Source organism: Gossypium hirsutum, chromosome A09 (genome assembly GCF_007990345.1).
Source record: "Gossypium hirsutum isolate 1008001.06 chromosome A09, Gossypium_hirsutum_v2.1, whole genome shotgun sequence".
NCBI lineage: Eukaryota > Viridiplantae > Streptophyta > Magnoliopsida > Malvales > Malvaceae > Gossypium > Gossypium hirsutum.
Window position 1 is genome coordinate 45,927,324 of NC_053432.1, and position 17,755 is coordinate 45,945,078.

General features: G+C 32.8%; 1 long non-coding RNA gene and 1 other non-coding gene across 5 annotated transcripts; both read right to left on the minus strand.

Moving 5' to 3' along the window:
• Window positions 1–328: 328 nt before the first annotated feature.
• LOC107888775 (uncharacterized) lies at window positions 329–10,771 on the minus strand. 4 transcript variants are annotated; one of them, XR_001681485.2, is made up of 10 exons: window positions 10,552–10,771; window positions 9,834–9,927; window positions 9,657–9,725; window positions 8,943–9,001; window positions 7,867–7,944; window positions 7,716–7,784; window positions 7,578–7,628; window positions 1,925–2,065; window positions 1,155–1,841; window positions 329–881 (listed from the first exon to the last, which is right to left on the minus strand). It is a non-coding gene; the product is annotated as an uncharacterized lncRNA (long non-coding RNA). The 4 variants fall into 4 exon arrangements; XR_001681486.2 differs by having other exon boundaries at window positions 8,943–9,011; XR_001681483.2 differs by having other exon boundaries at window positions 8,943–9,033.
• Window positions 10,772–14,332: 3,561 nt separating this feature from the next.
• On the minus strand, window positions 14,333–14,439 carry LOC121207506 (small nucleolar RNA R71). The gene has a single exon (XR_005902596.1). It is a non-coding gene; the product is annotated as a small nucleolar RNA R71 (small nucleolar RNA).
• Window positions 14,440–17,755: the final 3,316 nt, after the last annotated feature.

A 17,755-nucleotide genomic window follows, 5' to 3' on the forward strand; every position in this document is an offset into this window, starting at 1 on the left:
GCGTTTTCCCAAGCGCCACAAAAAACGCCGCTATAGGAGACGCCACCAAATTTTGTGGCGTTTATCTGAAAAAACGCCACAACATATTAAGACTTTTAGCGGCGTTTGTGAGAAAAGCGCCGCTAAAAGCCATGACTTTTAGCGGCGCTTTTTTCACAAACGCCGCTAATTTTGGAAGATTTAAAATGTACATTTTTCACCAATATTCAACCCTTCCTGCATTAAATTCAACCAAAAACAACAAATATAACATGAAATCCAACCAAAAAACAGCAAATATAGCACAAAAAATATAATCAAAAATATTAAATCTAAATGATACTTCAAATTCAACGAAAGATCTATGATATAATTAATAAATTAAGTAATATTCTTACAAAATGTTAAATATGACAATGTTAAAAACATTCTTACAAGGAGAAAACTAATGTCTAAGATGGCGGCTTTTGCGACTGCTGAAACATCTGCATCATTTGCTGAAGCTGTAGCTAAAGCTCATCGTACTTTCTGCTCTGCTCTGCCTCCCTCGCTGCTGCCGCTGCCTCCCTCTCTGCTGCCTCCGCTCTAAGTTGTTGCTGGAGTTCTTCATATTTTCTTTGAACCTCGACAATTTGCTCAACCGTGGTCACTTGCATCTGAGATATCTGGTCTCTTAACTTTTGAACTTCAGCTTGAGCTTGACTCCCGGAAGGCATGTATTGCTGGGAGCCGGATCCAAAATATTGGGTCGGGGTAACACTAGATCCTTGAAATTTAACCCGACCGTACCTTTCAGGACCCAAAACTTCATTGATAATTCTGTTATCAATGTTCTCGAGATTAATAGAACTATCAGTCGAAGCCATCACTTTATACTCCGCCTTTTTCTCCTTTAGTTTCTCCTAAAAAATTAATTAAAGAGTTAGAAACGAAATATATAATAAAAAGGAATGGAACATAAACTTAACATTATTTAAAACTAGTAATGACGAATTAAACCATAATTAATTAAGCATTAAAATATTTATAATAAATCAAATTTTATTAAGTAATCTCAAAAAGCTGAAGGCGTCCAACTTTTTGACCAGAAGAGATTTCCTACAATAAAGTAGTAAAAATATTATTTAATAGTAGAAAGTTATTAATATTTGAAAGAATTAATAAATTCATAATACCTCGGCCTCAGCTACAGAAGCAAAACTTCTCGACCCTGCCGTGTGCGTGAATTTTTGTTTTTGTCTGCTACTTGTTCCAACTCGCTCACGGTCCTACATAATAAAATTATTATTATGTATATAGTAAACACTATATATAAGAGTTTGAAAATACGTAATACCTTTCTTTTCTTTGAATTCCAGAATCTAACCGCATCTTTCCATTGGTACCTCAGCATTCCTGGCGGGACATCTCTCAATTTTTCCTCGAGGCTTATGTCTTTCTTAAAATATAGTTTTTTTCAAACTGCTTTTATGGTCTCTCCATTTTTTCCCAATGCCTTCTTGATATAATCATCAGAGACCTCTAAAGCAAATCTCTCCCAAAAAAACACAAGTTTAGAATGTAAATAAAAATGAAACTTAAACCAAAGTATTATAAATTACATTCACGTTTTGTTACCTTAATATTATCCAGAGCTTGATTTTTGTTGCTATCAGGCATGTGATGCCATGATTCGTAGTTGATGGGCAACATATTGGCATTTTGTGATATAATGCCCAAATAGCCTGCTAAACGTCGAGCTTCAGATCCAACAGGTTGACCATAACTATTTCTACTTACTTTGACACGCTCGTCAGGATTTAAGTCGTATAAATCTTTAAGTAGCATACGTCCTCGACCTCTGCACGTCCCACCACTTTCAGCTGAAAAACAATATATTATTATATTAAATTGAAAAATAAATCAATAATAAAAGTCAACACATGTAAAATGAACTTAACATTACTTTGAAATTCTGCAGGCTCGTCAATTGTCTCTGGCACATTCGAAGATCCAACAACTGTCTGCTGTTCACTATTTTCTTCTTCTAAATTTGGAGTATTCTGGACAATACTTAAATCTCGTAATCTTCTTCTATGCATTTTTCCTGCAATACACATAAAATAGTTAAAATTTTAGTAACAAATTACAACAATAAGAGTACATATAAAATAGTTAAATAATATAACATTACCAAGATTAAAATTATAATATTACATATAATAAAAAAATCGTAAAATCTTACTACATCATTATTCGTAAATATCTTCATCCACATCATGTTGAACCCACTGATGTTGTGTACTAGTACTAGGGATATTTTCATCTAAGTTTTGTTCTGGAAAAGGTAATGTTTCTGATCTTTTGACGATGTCATCTCTACTTCCATTACCCATGTCGAACAAGTCTCTAGGGGTGTTCCGGAGTACAACATACCAACCCTCATTAGTTAGATCTTTCAAATAAAAAACTTGTTTGACTTGAGAAGAAAATACATATGGCTCGTTCATCAATTGTTGTCCAGTGTGAATTAAGCGAGAAAAATTAGCCATTGTAAAACCAAATTGCTTTTTTTTAATTCCGCGAGTAGTATTAACATCAGCCCAATCACACCGAAATAAGACAACTTTCCATCTGCCATAATAATCCAATTCAATAATATCGGTAAGAAGTCCGTAATACTCCACATTACCCTCAACCGGATTACTATCCCTAGCACTAGCATAACTTGTAATTGAAGAATTAACAACAATTCCACAATTTTGAGTTCTCCTCATTCTTTCACGATATTTTTTATGAAATTTGTATCCATTGATGAGGAAGGCACTATATTTTTTTATTACTCAGTTCGGACCTTGGGAAAGACATTTAATTTCGTCATTGATGTCCCTCCCACTTCAAACCTATTGAATCGAAAGTAAATTAAGTAATTATAAATGTATTACGTAAAAACATTCTTATTCGATTAACTAAATTTCGCGATTATATGTAACTTATTAACTTTAGTTACATACCGTTTGGCTTAACCATTCACGAAAAGATTCTGTGAATAACTTATTAATCTCTCGATGTTGTAATCTTCGAGAGCGTGCACGAGATCTCAAAATTTGTTTGTACTCACTATGTTAAAAAACAAGTTTAATTGGTTAGAAGATAAGCAAATCAAAACGACGAATATGTAAGGAAATTTTAGAACTTACTTGCGTAACGGTTCAACTGAATCTTGGTGAAAAAGTACATATCGATGTGCTTGTATCCATGATATATCATCTAATTCTACAATTTCAACTTTGTCGATTGGTTCTCCATAACTTTGGAATAAATAAGTTTCGGCCAAGTTATGATCATTAAGCCCAGCATTTCTATTTGGTGTATTCAATCGTGTTTCAACATCTTCTAAATATCTAGAACAGAAGGTCATGCACTCCTCTGCCAAGTAGCCTTCAGCAATTGATCCTTCTGGATAACGCTTATTGCGACAATAAGACTTCAATTTGCTTAGGAACCTAAACATGATATACAATATTTATTAAAAGTTGTAACTAAATGTATAGAGGCGAATGAATAAATACTTGACAAATAAATTAGCACTTTTCTATAGGATACATCCATCGATAAAAAACCAGTCCACCAAGTATTGCTTCGTGAGGGAGATGGATTACCAAGTGCACCATAATAGTGAAGAAGGAAGGTGGAAAGATCTTCTCCAAATTGCATAAAGTCAAAGTGGCTCGATCCTGTACTTTCTCAAGTTCTTCAACATCCAAAACTTTGCCACAAATAGCTTTCATTATATTGGATAGTTCAATTATACAAGACGTCACATTTTTTTCATGCAGCACCGTAAAGAAACTGGGAGTAAATCTTGCATCAAGATGTGGTAATCATGTGATTTTAATGAATATAATCTTCAATCTTTAAGACTCATACATCGAGATATATTTGACGGATACGCATCTTGGACCTTTATATCCTTCAACACCATGCATAACACCTCTCTCTTCCTTTGACATTGAAAAAATAGAAGGTGGCAACCGATATTTCCCATTCGGAAGTACTTGAGGATGAAGATCACGCCGAATTCTTATGTCAACTAAATCAAGTCGACTCTGAAGGTTGTCTTTTGATTTTCCATCGACATTCAAAATAGTCCCAATTATGTTCTCACAGACATTCTTCTCAATATGCATGACATCAAGATTGTGGCGTAAAATGTTGTGCTCCTAATAAGGCAACTAAAAAAATACTCCTTTTTTTTCCACAAGTCCGCCTCATTAGGATCATCCTCTTCGTCAGATTCATCATCAGATTCATCCCTCGATCTTCTTTTTGTTTGCGTGTTAGGTGGTTGATTCATCTTCCCGTAACTAAAGTTTATATCTTTTAACATAAACAAGATTTCAGATCCAACGGTCTGCTCAGGAGCTCCTCTATACTCTTCAGTACCGTCAAATAGAGTTCTCTGAAATCTAAATTTATGATTTCCATCTAACCACCGACGATGGACCATGTAAGAGAACTTCTTCCCATTATACAACCACTTCGAACAAGTTTGTGCAACACAACAAGGACAGACATAACGTCCTTTAGTACTCCAACCCGATAAATTAGCATAAGCCGGGAAATCATTAATTGTCCATATAAAGCTGCACGTAAATTAAAGTTCTCCTTTCTTAATACATCATAGGTCTCAACACCCGACCATAATTGTTTTAACTCTTCAATAAGTGGCTGCAAATAGATGCCAATATCATTTCCAGGACCTTTCTCTCCAGGGATAATCATTGATAAAATAAATGAAGATTACTTCATGCAAATCCATGGAGGAAAATTGTAAGGAACAAGCACTACAGGCCAAGTACTGTACGAAGTACTCATGATTTTAAAAGGATTAAAGCCGTCAGCTGTTAGTCCAAGCCTCACATTCCGAGGATCACTTGCAAAGCTTGGAAATTTACTGTTAAACAATTTCCAAGCTAAAGAATCAGCTGGATGCCTTAATAATCCATCATCGGTTCGTTGATCATTATGCCACCTCATAGAATCGGCCATCTTTGATGACATGAAAAGCCTTTGAAGTCTTGGCATTAGGGGAAAATATCGCAAGACCTTGACTGGCTTCTTTCTTAACTATGCCCCACCTTCATCCGCATTCACATCTTCTGTATTTCCAATTATCCAACGAGACTTACCGCAAACATGACAAGACTGTTGGTTCTTCTGATCACCCCACTACAACATGTAGTCATTTGGGCAACTATGAATTTTATCATACCCAAGGCCCAAATCTTTTATTAGTCTCTTCATATCTTGACAAGACTGGGAGATTTTTGCAAACGGAAACATCTCTCTCAAAAACTCTAGCAGCATTGTAAAAGAGTTTCCGGTCCACCCTCCGAAACATTTTAAGTGAAATAAACGAATACAGAAGGACAATTTCAAATATTTTGAACCCTCGTAAAGTTCTTCGTTCATTTCATGAAGTAAATTTTAGAACTTTGCCACTTCTTCATTTGGCTCATCATCACGTGCACTTGTTCCCGTTTCCCAAAAAACATTTCCACCAATATTACAATCATCGGATGCAATAAATTCAGTTGGAAACGATTGCTCACCATGACTGTGCATATTAAATGCATCCCGCAACATACCTTCCATGTTATCTTGTCTAACATATTGATAGTAAGCAATATCAGGATAAGTCGGATTAATCGTTGAAGAAGTTCCACTAGATGTACACTGTCTATGGAAAATCCATTTTTTATACCCCCGAATAAAGCCATCAACAATGAGAAGCTCATAGACAACTTCACAAAAATGCCAATTGATGTTGCCACACCTCTTACACGGGCATAGAATCATATTCTCTTGGCTTGCGTTTTGAAATGCAAAATTTAGAAAAGTTTGAACTCCATTTCGATATTCGTTGCTTACCACTGACAAATTCATCCAACTCCTATCCATTTTGTTGTTCTTGAAGTCTAAAGTTGACAATAAGTTACACGAGTAAGTTGTTTATTTATAAGTACAATTAAGTTATGTAAGTTATGATATGATATATATTTATGTATTATGTAAGTTATGTAAATTATGTAAGTTATGTATTATGTACGACATAAAATAATATATATACAATTATTTAAATGTATTATTGTGATTTGACTTTTAGGATATAGTTCCATGTTATAGTTGTTTTAATATTTAAATTTTAGGATATAGTTCCATGTGTGTTAATTTTATGTAAATTATGTAAGTTATGAAATTTGATCTTTAAATTATGTAAGTCATGTATTATGTAAGATATGTATTATGTAAGTTATGAAATTCAAACTTTAAATTATGTAAGTTATGTATTATGTAAATTAAGTAAATTATGTGAGTTGCTGGTGAACTTGAAAATAAAATTTAATTTAATTAGGTAATTTGAAAATAAAATTAAAGAAAACAAAATATTTTTCGTGGTTAAATTAAAGTGAAATAAAATAGAATATTTAAAATAAAACTTTAAATACAATTTAATTTAATTAGGTAATGTTAAAATAAAATAAAATATTGAAAATATTTTTCGTGATTCAAAAAAAATGAAATATTTACAATAAAACTTTGAATACAATTTAATTTAATTAGGTAATGTTAAAATAAAATAAAATATTGAAATTATTTTTCGTGATTCAAATTAAATGAAATATTTAAAATAAAACTTTAAATACAATTTAATTTAATTAGGTAATGTTAAAATAAAATAAAACATTGAAATTATTTTTTGTGATTCAAATTAAATGAAATATTTAAAATAAAACTTTAAATACGATTTAATTTAATTAGGTAATGTTAAAATAAAATAAAATATTTAAAATAAAATAAAATATTAAAATTATTTTTTGTGATTCAAAAAAAATAAAATATTTAAAATGAAACTTTAAATATAATTTAATTTAATTAGGTAATTTGAAAATAAAATAAAAGATAACAAAATATTTATACAACTTCACTTTTCATCTCTCTGTTGTATGAAGCTCATCAATTTGGAGCAGAAAATGATGGCTACCATAAGTTTAATTTTTTGGGTTGTTCCTAGAGTCCATGATTTTGTACAATTACCGTCGTTACTACTAAAAATTGCTATGATATAGGCAAGTTTGTCATACTTTTGGGTTGTTCCTAGAGTCCATGATTTTGTACAATTACCGTCGTTACTACTAAAAATTGCTATGATATAGGCAAGTTTGTCATACTTTCAGCTTTTCTAATGCAATCATCAGCGAGTATTCCATTGAATCAACTGAGTTTTATTTTTTGATAAGTAATTTTTTGAATGAAAAAAATTTGAGTTAAGTAATATTTTAGTAAAATTAAATTTGAGTCGTATCAAATAAAATTGAGTGAAATTATTTGAGTTCAATTAAAAAGGAAAACATATCAAATTAAAATCTTATTATAGTGTAACTAATTTATAAATATTTTCAAAAAAAATTTAAAAATAATTTGGAAACAAAATAGTTCTGCTCCAAACACAACCAACAATTAAATCCATACAAAATCGTAGCCCCAAAATATTAATTTTTCCAAAATAATCATAATAAAACTATTATTGATTAGAATTTTCAAGTAAAACGTACCTTAATAATTTCAACAACCTGGTCTACGCCACTCTCACCAGCAAACAGAGGCTGGAGTAAAAAAAGTAGAATTTGTTAAGTAAGTTAAACTGAAAATGCATAGAAATAAGGAAAAAAATTTAGCAATGAAACATGTACCTAGAACAGATGTCAATGGTTGTGGAGTATTTAGTTGCACCAAATATTAATTCAGGTGCTCGATAGTACCTAGAACAAATGTACGATTATAAGGGTAGCACCAAATATATTTCAGTTTAAGCAAATATAAAAACTTTATCAATATCAGTACCAAATATTAATTCGAAGATTAAATGGCAGCTTCAGTTGAATCAATAGTTGCAGGAGGAGCAGGAAGCAGTAACTGATGCTGAATTTGGTCCAAACAGAAAGTGTTTTTTTTTTTAGTGAAGCAGCAATCAAAAGAAAAATATGATATGCCTTTGTATATATGCCATAGATATTTTGGGTTAACCTCATCTGAATTCCTAAAAAACATCAAAACTAGATAATGGATTCTAATTTTCCCACCTAAGCTAATTTAATTATAGAGAGAAATGAATCAAGCTGAAAAATGAATGTTATATGCCATAATACGGCTGCTTGCTATATTATGCCATGATACAAGCAAATAACATAATTATAACATGAAAACAGAAATATTGCATATTGTATATAATACAAATTATTTATGTATCAAATTTTATAAGAATATAAAATAATTTAAACATGACCACATCATGGGAAAAACGAATGAACACAGATGGGTACACAAGTTGTCAGGTCTACTTCCATCAAAATCAGATAGTAAAATTCATAAGTAGTTAAAAACTGTAAGAATCAATAATAGCTAACTTTAGCTTGTGAAGCAACAAAATGACATAAGCTGACACAGATGGGAAAATATTAGCAAGCTTGCAAGCAGTCAACAAAGCATTTTGAACTCTAGCAATCTGGTAAGTGTTTGAAGTTAAATACATTAGCTTAAGCCATCAATATTTTTGAGGTATTGAGAAGGAAATAAAAGGAAAGCTTTCAATGGTGCAAACACTAACAATGAAAATGAAAGAGGCCATATAATAATGATTTTAGGAAGACTTAAAAAAGACTTTCTTTTATAACTTTTCAAAGTAATTTTTTTTTAAATTTCAATCTTGTGGGAAAGCAAAAACTATTTATGTGGTAATCCATAATATATGCATATACTTGAGAGAGTGCTTTTAGTTGGAGTGGAAAACCAATAATAACAAGTAATGAGATTTCTATCAATCAAATCATCCCCTTTGAAGGCATTGTAATAACAGAATCTGCAGTATATCATCACTAGGAATGATAAAAAAATGAAAAATCAAAACTCAAAAGACATACCCTTAATCATATGCTTGTGGAAGTTTAAAGTAGCTTGTTCCAAACATAGCAACAACTAGCTGTTATCGACTTAAAAGGATATGCCAAAAAGCTGCAATTAGATACTAATATTTTACCCTTGAGTGCATCAGAACAAGAAAGAACCTGTACGTTCTATATATATGTATATATATATAGAGAGAGAGACTATTTTGTGTGTGTGTATGGTAAAGTAAGAAAGCTAACAAGTTTACATCATGCAATTGCAGTTGCATACAAGATGATGATGATGATGATGAGGGGAGCTAAAAGAAATAGAGAGAAAGAGAGAGGGTTAGGTTAGCTTATGGGGTTTCTATTAGACACAAGTAAAGGGAAAATGGTGGAATTACATCTTTTATAGCCAAGAAATGATGCATAGCATAGTATTGGATTTCACTAGGACATATCGAGTAGTTTTTTCTCCACTTTTATGTAGGCTATTAAGATTATCACGAGTATTCCTTTGTTACATGCATCATCAATAAAACTGCATAAACACAACAGTAAAACCAGATTTGAAGGACTGGTGCTGAGGACAAGTATGTTTCAGAAATGAATAAAACATGAAGGTGTGTTGTTCGGACTCTTCAAGGATCCTCCAAATATAGTTAAAAATTTCCAATATATCCGCATACGACACATACAAGTATCTAACATTTACACCTAAGTACGAGTAATGTAGATTCAGGTTACCTTCTCTCGTAGTACACTTTTCACAAATGGCTCCTTCTCACTTGTAGGCAATGAAGTAAGCCAACCAACCTGCCAAAGTATACCAGACTTTAAGCCACAAGGTTGATATAATATCATGCAGACAATAACATTGCCCAATATGAATGGAAAACACCAAGTTTATCATCCCGAACTTACACTAATTTTGGCACTGTGATCTGTTTCACTAGCTTGTTTAAGTTTAGCCGAAGTGTCCTTCACTAATTGCCCAATATGTAGCCCTGTTTTATGCCTGCCAAGTTAAATTAAGTCACCAAATAAGTCACCAAATATGCAAATCATAAAGAAAAACAGAAAAAAGGTAAGAAATTAAGTCACCAAATAAGGTAGATCACCTAAAACAATACTTAAAATATATCAAAATCTATAAACCCTTGTATATATGTCTGCGATATCTTAAAGAAATAATAGACTGATATTATATATGCATATATCTTGGCAGCATGCATTTATCCAATTATCGATTGAATCACCTTCAAAGCCATACCATTACAAAACACATACACTGAATGTGTTCCAAAACAATATATATATAGTTTAATCAAATAAAAAAACCGTAGAAAAACAAGTAAATTCAATTTCTTTATTTAAAATATCTTAATTTTAATAGAACAAAAACTCATGTGTTTAATCAATAACCCATATAAACAAAAAATTGCTTGCTGTAGTATGAAAAAAAAATTAAGAGTGGAAATCAATATATGAATTCGATTGTAAATTGCTTCAAACATTATCTAACACTTCTTACCTAGCCTGGTTGCCGGACCCAAGTAAAAAGATAGATTTGAAATTTCTCCAAAACCCATAGGTTAAACAAAGAAGAAATAAATTGTTCTCAAATAAAAGAACAACTTACCTGAAATTTTACACTCCGATGAAGCAAATGAGTAACCTTCAAAATAGAAAAGCGATTCAAGTCAGATGTATGTTACCTCGACAATGAGTCTTAACCGTGTCTGCTGATTCTTTTGGGGGAAATTTAGGGATTAGAAGAAATTAAAGAATTGGGGAAATCTGTTTTGGGTTGGGGGGAATGGGTGTCAGGCATGAGAAAGAAGAAAACATTTCAGAAAGGAAAACGACGCCGTTTACTAAAAACGCCGCTAATCCCTTAAATCTCCAATTAAATTTTACTTGAATTTTTTCATCTTTATAAATACTTAACGTAAATTTATTTAAACCTAATGATATTGTTTTAAATTTTTTTTATAAATATATAGATGTTATTTTCATTTGATATTTATTAATTTTTTAAATATAAACAAGTTAAATATTTTTAATTATTATTTTTTTCTATTAGTTGTTGAATTATATGTAAGTTGTGGATTTAGTCCTTTTACTTTCATTTTGTTATTTTTAGTCATTGTAATTTTCAAATTTTAAAATTGTAGTATTAATTAAATGCTAGCTATTAAATTCATTAAGTTTTGCTATTTCTAAAATCTAATGTAGCAAACATATTACTCACAAAAAGCCAGTTACAGATTTAATGGTTGTCATTTGTGTCAAAATTAAAATTTGAAAATTCGAAAAGTATATATAGGGACCAATAATAATCTAATTAGATAACATGAACTCAACCTACAACTTTACGCACAATACCAAGACTAATAGCATAATTTAACCAAACATATATAATTGCTATCATTTGAGTGACCATGACTAAAATTTTAAAATTTGAAAAGTAAAAACGATAAAATTGATCGATTTGAAAAATACAGGGACTAAAACTAATCAAATTAAAATATAAGGACTAAATAGACATTTTACATATAGTACATGGGATAATAGCATAATTTGCCTTTTTTAAAAAAAATTAATACAACTATGATTCAAACCCATATTACTCTTGAAATATATGAAAACGACGATGTTTCCTTTAAACTACTATATTTTTTGCGGCATTTTTTGCTAATCCCCTAAATATCCATATAAAACGACGCCGTTTACGTTATACATTTTTGCTTTTTGTGGCGTTTTTCAAAAAAACGCCGGTAGTCCCCTAAATATCCAATTAAAACGACGCCGTTTTCGTTAAACTGCTATGTTTTTTGCGGCGTTTTTTGAATAAACGCCACTAATCTCTTAGTTTTTATATTTCATTTTTATTTGTTATATTCTATGACAACTTTGAAATTTTAAGTTTAAATTTCACTTAAATAAATTAAGTGTAGAGGAATTAATTTGAATTGAATTATTTTTAATATATCAAAATATTTTTAGATTAAATCTTAAACCATTTAATTTATATAAAGTTTATCTATTATCTCTTAAATAATTTAAACTGTAATTATAATTTTAATATAATATTTAAATTAATATTATCTCTTTTACAATTATATAAGAAATCGTTTAATATATAAATTAAAAAATATTAATTAATCATAACCCTAAACCTTTAATCCCTATCCCATAAACACTAAACTCTAAGCCCTAAATTATAAAGCCTAAATCCTTAACCCTAAATATAAAATGATGTTATATCAATAATTGTGTTAATAATTTACGATAACTAGATCAAATTAAAGTTCATGTATACAATTGTACACTAAACCATTGTTCATGTATGCTTTTGGGATTTAACCTATCTTGATATATTTATTTTTTAAAATAATAATTTATATTTATCTTATTTAGATTTATATTATAAAAAAATCTAAGATACACAAGTTATGTAGTTCACTATATTTATCCCCAAACCCTAAAAATTAAATCATAAACCCCACACCCCAAACCCTAAACCCCAAATCATAAACCCTAGATCTTAGACCAACATCACCTTAAACCCTAAATATATATTACAAGGGACAAAGATAATTAAAAAGGAATTTTATTGCTTATCTAAACTCTAAAATAAATTTATTTTTTGTCATTTTATCAAAAACCCTAAACCCTTAAACCCTAATAGCCTAACCCCTAAAACCATTAACAATACTAAGACCATAACCATAAAACAATAAATCCTAAACTCAAAACTCTAATCACAAAATAATAAAACATTATATCATAAACCCTAAAACCCAAAACCATAGACATTAAACCTTAAATCCTAAAATAAAATGAATCTTTTGAGGTGATCTTTAGCGGCGTTTTTCAGAAAGCGCTGCTAATGCTCTATCTTTAGCGGCGTTTTTCAAAAAGCGCCGCTAAAGATCGATCTTCTAAATAAAGGGCGATGTCGTTTTGGTCAACTATTTTTTGCGGTGCTTTTCAGAAAACGCCGCTAATGCTTGACATTTAGCGGTGCTTTTTTAAAAACGCTGCTAAAGATCGTCGTTTTGTTCAACTTTTATTGCGGCGCTTTTTAAAAAACGCCACTAATGCTTGATCTTTAGCAGTGCTTTTGGGAAAACGCCGCTACTGCTTTATCTTTAGCGGCGCTTTTGGTAAAACGCCGCTAATGCTTTATCTTTAGCGGCATTTTCGAAAAAGCGCTGCTAATTCTCGATCTATTGCGGCGTTTGTTTCATAAACGCCGCTAATTCTTGACCTTTTGCGGCGTTTTTGTCACAAACGCCACTATAACTCTAATCTTTTGCGGCATTTTATTATTGGCGCCATTAATGTACAACTTTTGCGGCGTTTTTGCTTAGAACGCCGCTAAATGTGCCGCTAAAAGCCTGTTTTGCTGTAGTGATAGTCAAATAACAATTGAAGTCTAGGTGGATTTTTCCTTGCGTATTGTTTGAATCAATTGAATTTTCCCAAAAGTTTTCCCAATTTCTCTCTGTGGACTCTTAGTTTAGTTAATTAATTTAGATAAATAAATCCTTTAATTTTTAGGCTAGATAATAAAAAGAAAGTAATTACTAGTACTTTTGGTTTCTTTGGATTCGACAATCCGGTCTTGCTAAAGTTATACTACTGTTCGATAGGTACACTTGCCTTCATCGTGATAATAGTTAGTTTCAAGAACGATTAATTATAAATTTAAAAACCTGTCGCGAATATCACGTATCAAGTTTTTGGCGCCGCTGCCGGGGAACTAGGATATTAGGAACACTCAATTTTTATTACTTTAGCCATTCTACTTTATTTGCAATTTAAATTTTTATTTTCTTTTTTAATTTTTCTTTTATTCGCTACTGGCAGGTGTTCCTAGAGTATGACCAGAAGAAACCCGTCAGGACCATTACTGTTTGATAGTGAGATCGATCGCACAGTTCGTAGAAACCGATGAGAAATAAGGCGAAGCTTAAGATACACAGAGGAAGAGCAAGAGGACGATACTTCAACCACAATCGAGGAGATGGCTGAAAACCAAGAAAATCCGCTACTTCTGCGATTGCTGTTAATCAGAATCCTGCTCCGCGTACTATGTATGATTATGCTAAACCTTCTTTAACAGGAACTAAATCGAGCATAGTTAGACCCGTTGTTCAGTTTGAACTGAAACCTAACACAATTCAAATGATACAGTAATTTGTTCAATTTGCTGGTTTGCAGGACGAAGATTCCAACGCTCATTTAAAATTAATGGCGTTTTTGATGATGTCATTCAGCTTCGGTTATTCCCTTTTTCATTGAGAAACAAAGCTAAAAAGTGGTTGAATTCGTTACCACGAGGGTCAATCACTACTTGGGAACAAATGACCGAAAAGTTTTTATTAAAATATTTTTCGCTGGCTAAAACAGCCAAATTGTGTAATGATATCTCTTCTTTTGTGCAGATGGATTTAGAAACACTCTACGATGCATGGGAGAGATACAAAGACCTTTTGAGAAGGTGCCCTCACCATGGGTTACCACTTTGGCTACAGGTTCAAACGTTTCATAATGGCCTGAATCCTTTGACTTGACAAATGATCGACGCAGTCGCTGGCGGAACCATCAATAATAAGACACCTAAAGATGCTTATGAATTTATAGAAGAGATGTCACTGAATAATTATCAGTGGCAAGTCATGAGGACAAAGCCAACAAAAGCAGCTGGCGTTTATAACGTCGATTCGATCACCATGCTCTCTAATCAGGTAGAACACTTGAATAAGAAAATTGATGGTTTTTTAGTTCTTCAGAGGTTCACCCAGTGGTGTAGTGCGAAGCAAGTGGAGATGGATCGAGCAATCCAGAATACCCACCCTATGGCCACAACATAGAAAACGAGCAGTTAAATTACATGGGTAATAATCCTCGATCTCAAAATAATTCTTATAGCAATACTTACAATGCAGGATGGAGGAGTCACCCAAATTTTTCATGGAGAGGCCAAGGGAATCAGTGACCACCACCACCTCCAGGCTTCCAAAAACCACCCTACCAATAAGAGAAAAAGCCGAACCTTGAGGAGATGCTCACAAAATTCATTTCAGTGTCAGAAACTCATTTTTAGAATACAGAGACAGCACTTAAAAATCAACAAGCGTCAATTCAAGGGTTCGAAACTCAGATAGGTCAGCTCGCTAAATTGATATCTAAACGACCACAAGGTAGCTTCCGAGTAACACTGAATCTAACCCAAGGGTGCAAATCAATGAAATTATCATTCAAGATGAGGAAAGGTTGGTTGCACCTAAACCGGAACCGAGGCAAGAAATAGTGGTAAGTAAAGGTAAGGGTGAGGTGGACTACAATGACCAGGAACTGGTAAGTAAAGAGTACAAACCTCGTGTGCCATACCCAAACGCGACAAGGAAAGATCGCACAGAAGAACAATTCGGTAAATTCCTTAAATTATTAAAGAAGCTACGTATTAACTTATCATTTATTGAAGATCTTTCGCAGATGCCAAATGTAGTCAAATTCTTAAAGGAGCTTTTAACAAATAAGCAGAAGTTGGATGAGGCATCACATGTGAAGCTGAATGCGGTTTGCTCAGCCATACTACAGAATAAGCTGGCCAACAAATTAAAAGATCCAGGGAGTTTTACGATTCCCTATTTAATTAGTAGCCTAGATGTTAATAATGCTTTGACTGATTTAGGGGCTAGTATTAATGTCATGCCTTACAAAATGTTTAAACAACTAGGTCTTGGGAAACCCAAACAAACTAGGATGAGCATTAATTAGCCGATAAAACAATCAGATTTCCTAGGGGGAATTATTGAAGATGTACTCGTTAAAATTGACAAATTTATATTCTCAGTTGATTTCGTTGTTCTAGACATAGAAGAGGATAGGAATGTTCCTTCAATTTTAGGGAGGCCCTTTTTAGCGACCGCAAGAACGATAATTGATGTTGGCACAGGTGAACTCACACTTCGTGTGGGAGACAAAACAATCACCCTTCAAGCTCATAATTCGAGTAACACATCAAAAATTAAAGGTGGTTGTATAAATCATTCTACTAAAACTGACCATGTGGTGCAACCTACTTTGCAGAAAATAAGTTCGAAAAACCTACACGAGCCATGTTCAAGCAACAACAAAGGTCCTATCTATGAAGAACGAAGGCTACAAATCGAGGAACTAGATGAATGGCGGATACAAAAACCGAGAACACCCGATAAACCAAAACTAAGCCAGGACAAGCTCAATACATCACCAAATCAGATTAAGGTTGGAGACAAAGTACTACTAGATGCAGCAGATCCTTACATTACCACTTCTGAACCTAATGAAGAAATTCCTCTCATGGTACTTAGTATTTCCCCATATGGTACAGTCGAGGTAATTCACCCCAAATTCAGAACTTTTAAGGTAAACAATACTCATCTTAGACCTTATATTGATAAAGTTGACAGCAAGGATAAGGAGTGTAAACTCCTCAAGCCACCATGTTCACACACCAAAGAGGTAAGTCAAGCTTAGACTATAAATAAGCGCTTCTCGGGAGGTAACCCGAGCACTAACAGTAATGATTTATTTATATTCTAGTTTTTCACATCTAATTCACTAACTGAGTCACTAAACACAGGATTTTTAGAACCACATGGCCAGGCACACGGGCGTGCCGTAGGCCATGCACATACCACAGGATGCAACACGGCCGTGCGATACGGCCGTGTGAAAACAGAGCAAAAATGTTTCCTCAACACGGGATCCGATAAAGCTGCCACGGCCGTGCGACATGGCCGTGGGCAATCTTGCCAAAGTAATACGGATGAGCGACACGACCGTGCCCACCGACCCTGGTCGAGCCTATCAAAATAACACGGGCGTGTACCTGTATACACGGGCGTGAACCTGTATACACGGGCGTGGGAGAAGCTAACGAAGATTGACACGGCCGTGCAACATGGCCGTGTACACCAATGTACCAAATTTCGAAAACCACGAAACACACGGCCTGCAATGAAGGCACACTGGCGTGGCCCACGGCCGTGTGCCCCAATTTCTCTATAAACACCTATTGTTTATTTCATCTTTATCTTTATATTTTGAAATTAATTTTTTATTTCCTTTTAATACTATTTTATCATGAGTTTTTACAATTTTTATTTTCGGCTATTTCATTACGAGTAATTTGGCTCCATTATATTTCCTAAAAAGTTCCTGATTCTATCACAGTTATAAAGAGCTCCAAAGCTCATCATCGCATACGAACTAAAAACTCCACTGCAAAGGTTCTCCATGACTTCCATGTCCTACTCGACCACGACCATAGCTACCACCAGATATAATATTCTGTTGGCCCAAGATTTATGGACTGCTGAACCTCTACCACCACCATAGTATCCTCCTCCACTCTCATCATTTCCTTGGCCGATTATTCTCTATAACTCCAATTCAAGGAATTCATTCATCATTCAGGAAGTTTCACCCCTCTCCCTATCTTATGATTATTTATCTATATTTTTCACTATATCTATCTTTGTACATTGAGGGCAATGTACATCTTAAGTGTGGCGGGTCTCTTATATCATCATTAGAAACCCCTGAATTTTGTCTTATTCTCACGTGAATTACTCATATCACTATTAGAATGAATTTTAATTAATTTATGATTTTTATTGATATGTCTTGAATTAAAACATAGGCATTTATGCATTGATTGTTTAAACTTTAAGACTTTAGGGAATCAAGCATGATAAGTTGATTTTTGAAGAATTATAAACTTTTAGGTTGTTTTTCTATATTTAGGTATTATCATGAGTTGAAATTCACAAGTTTAAACATCA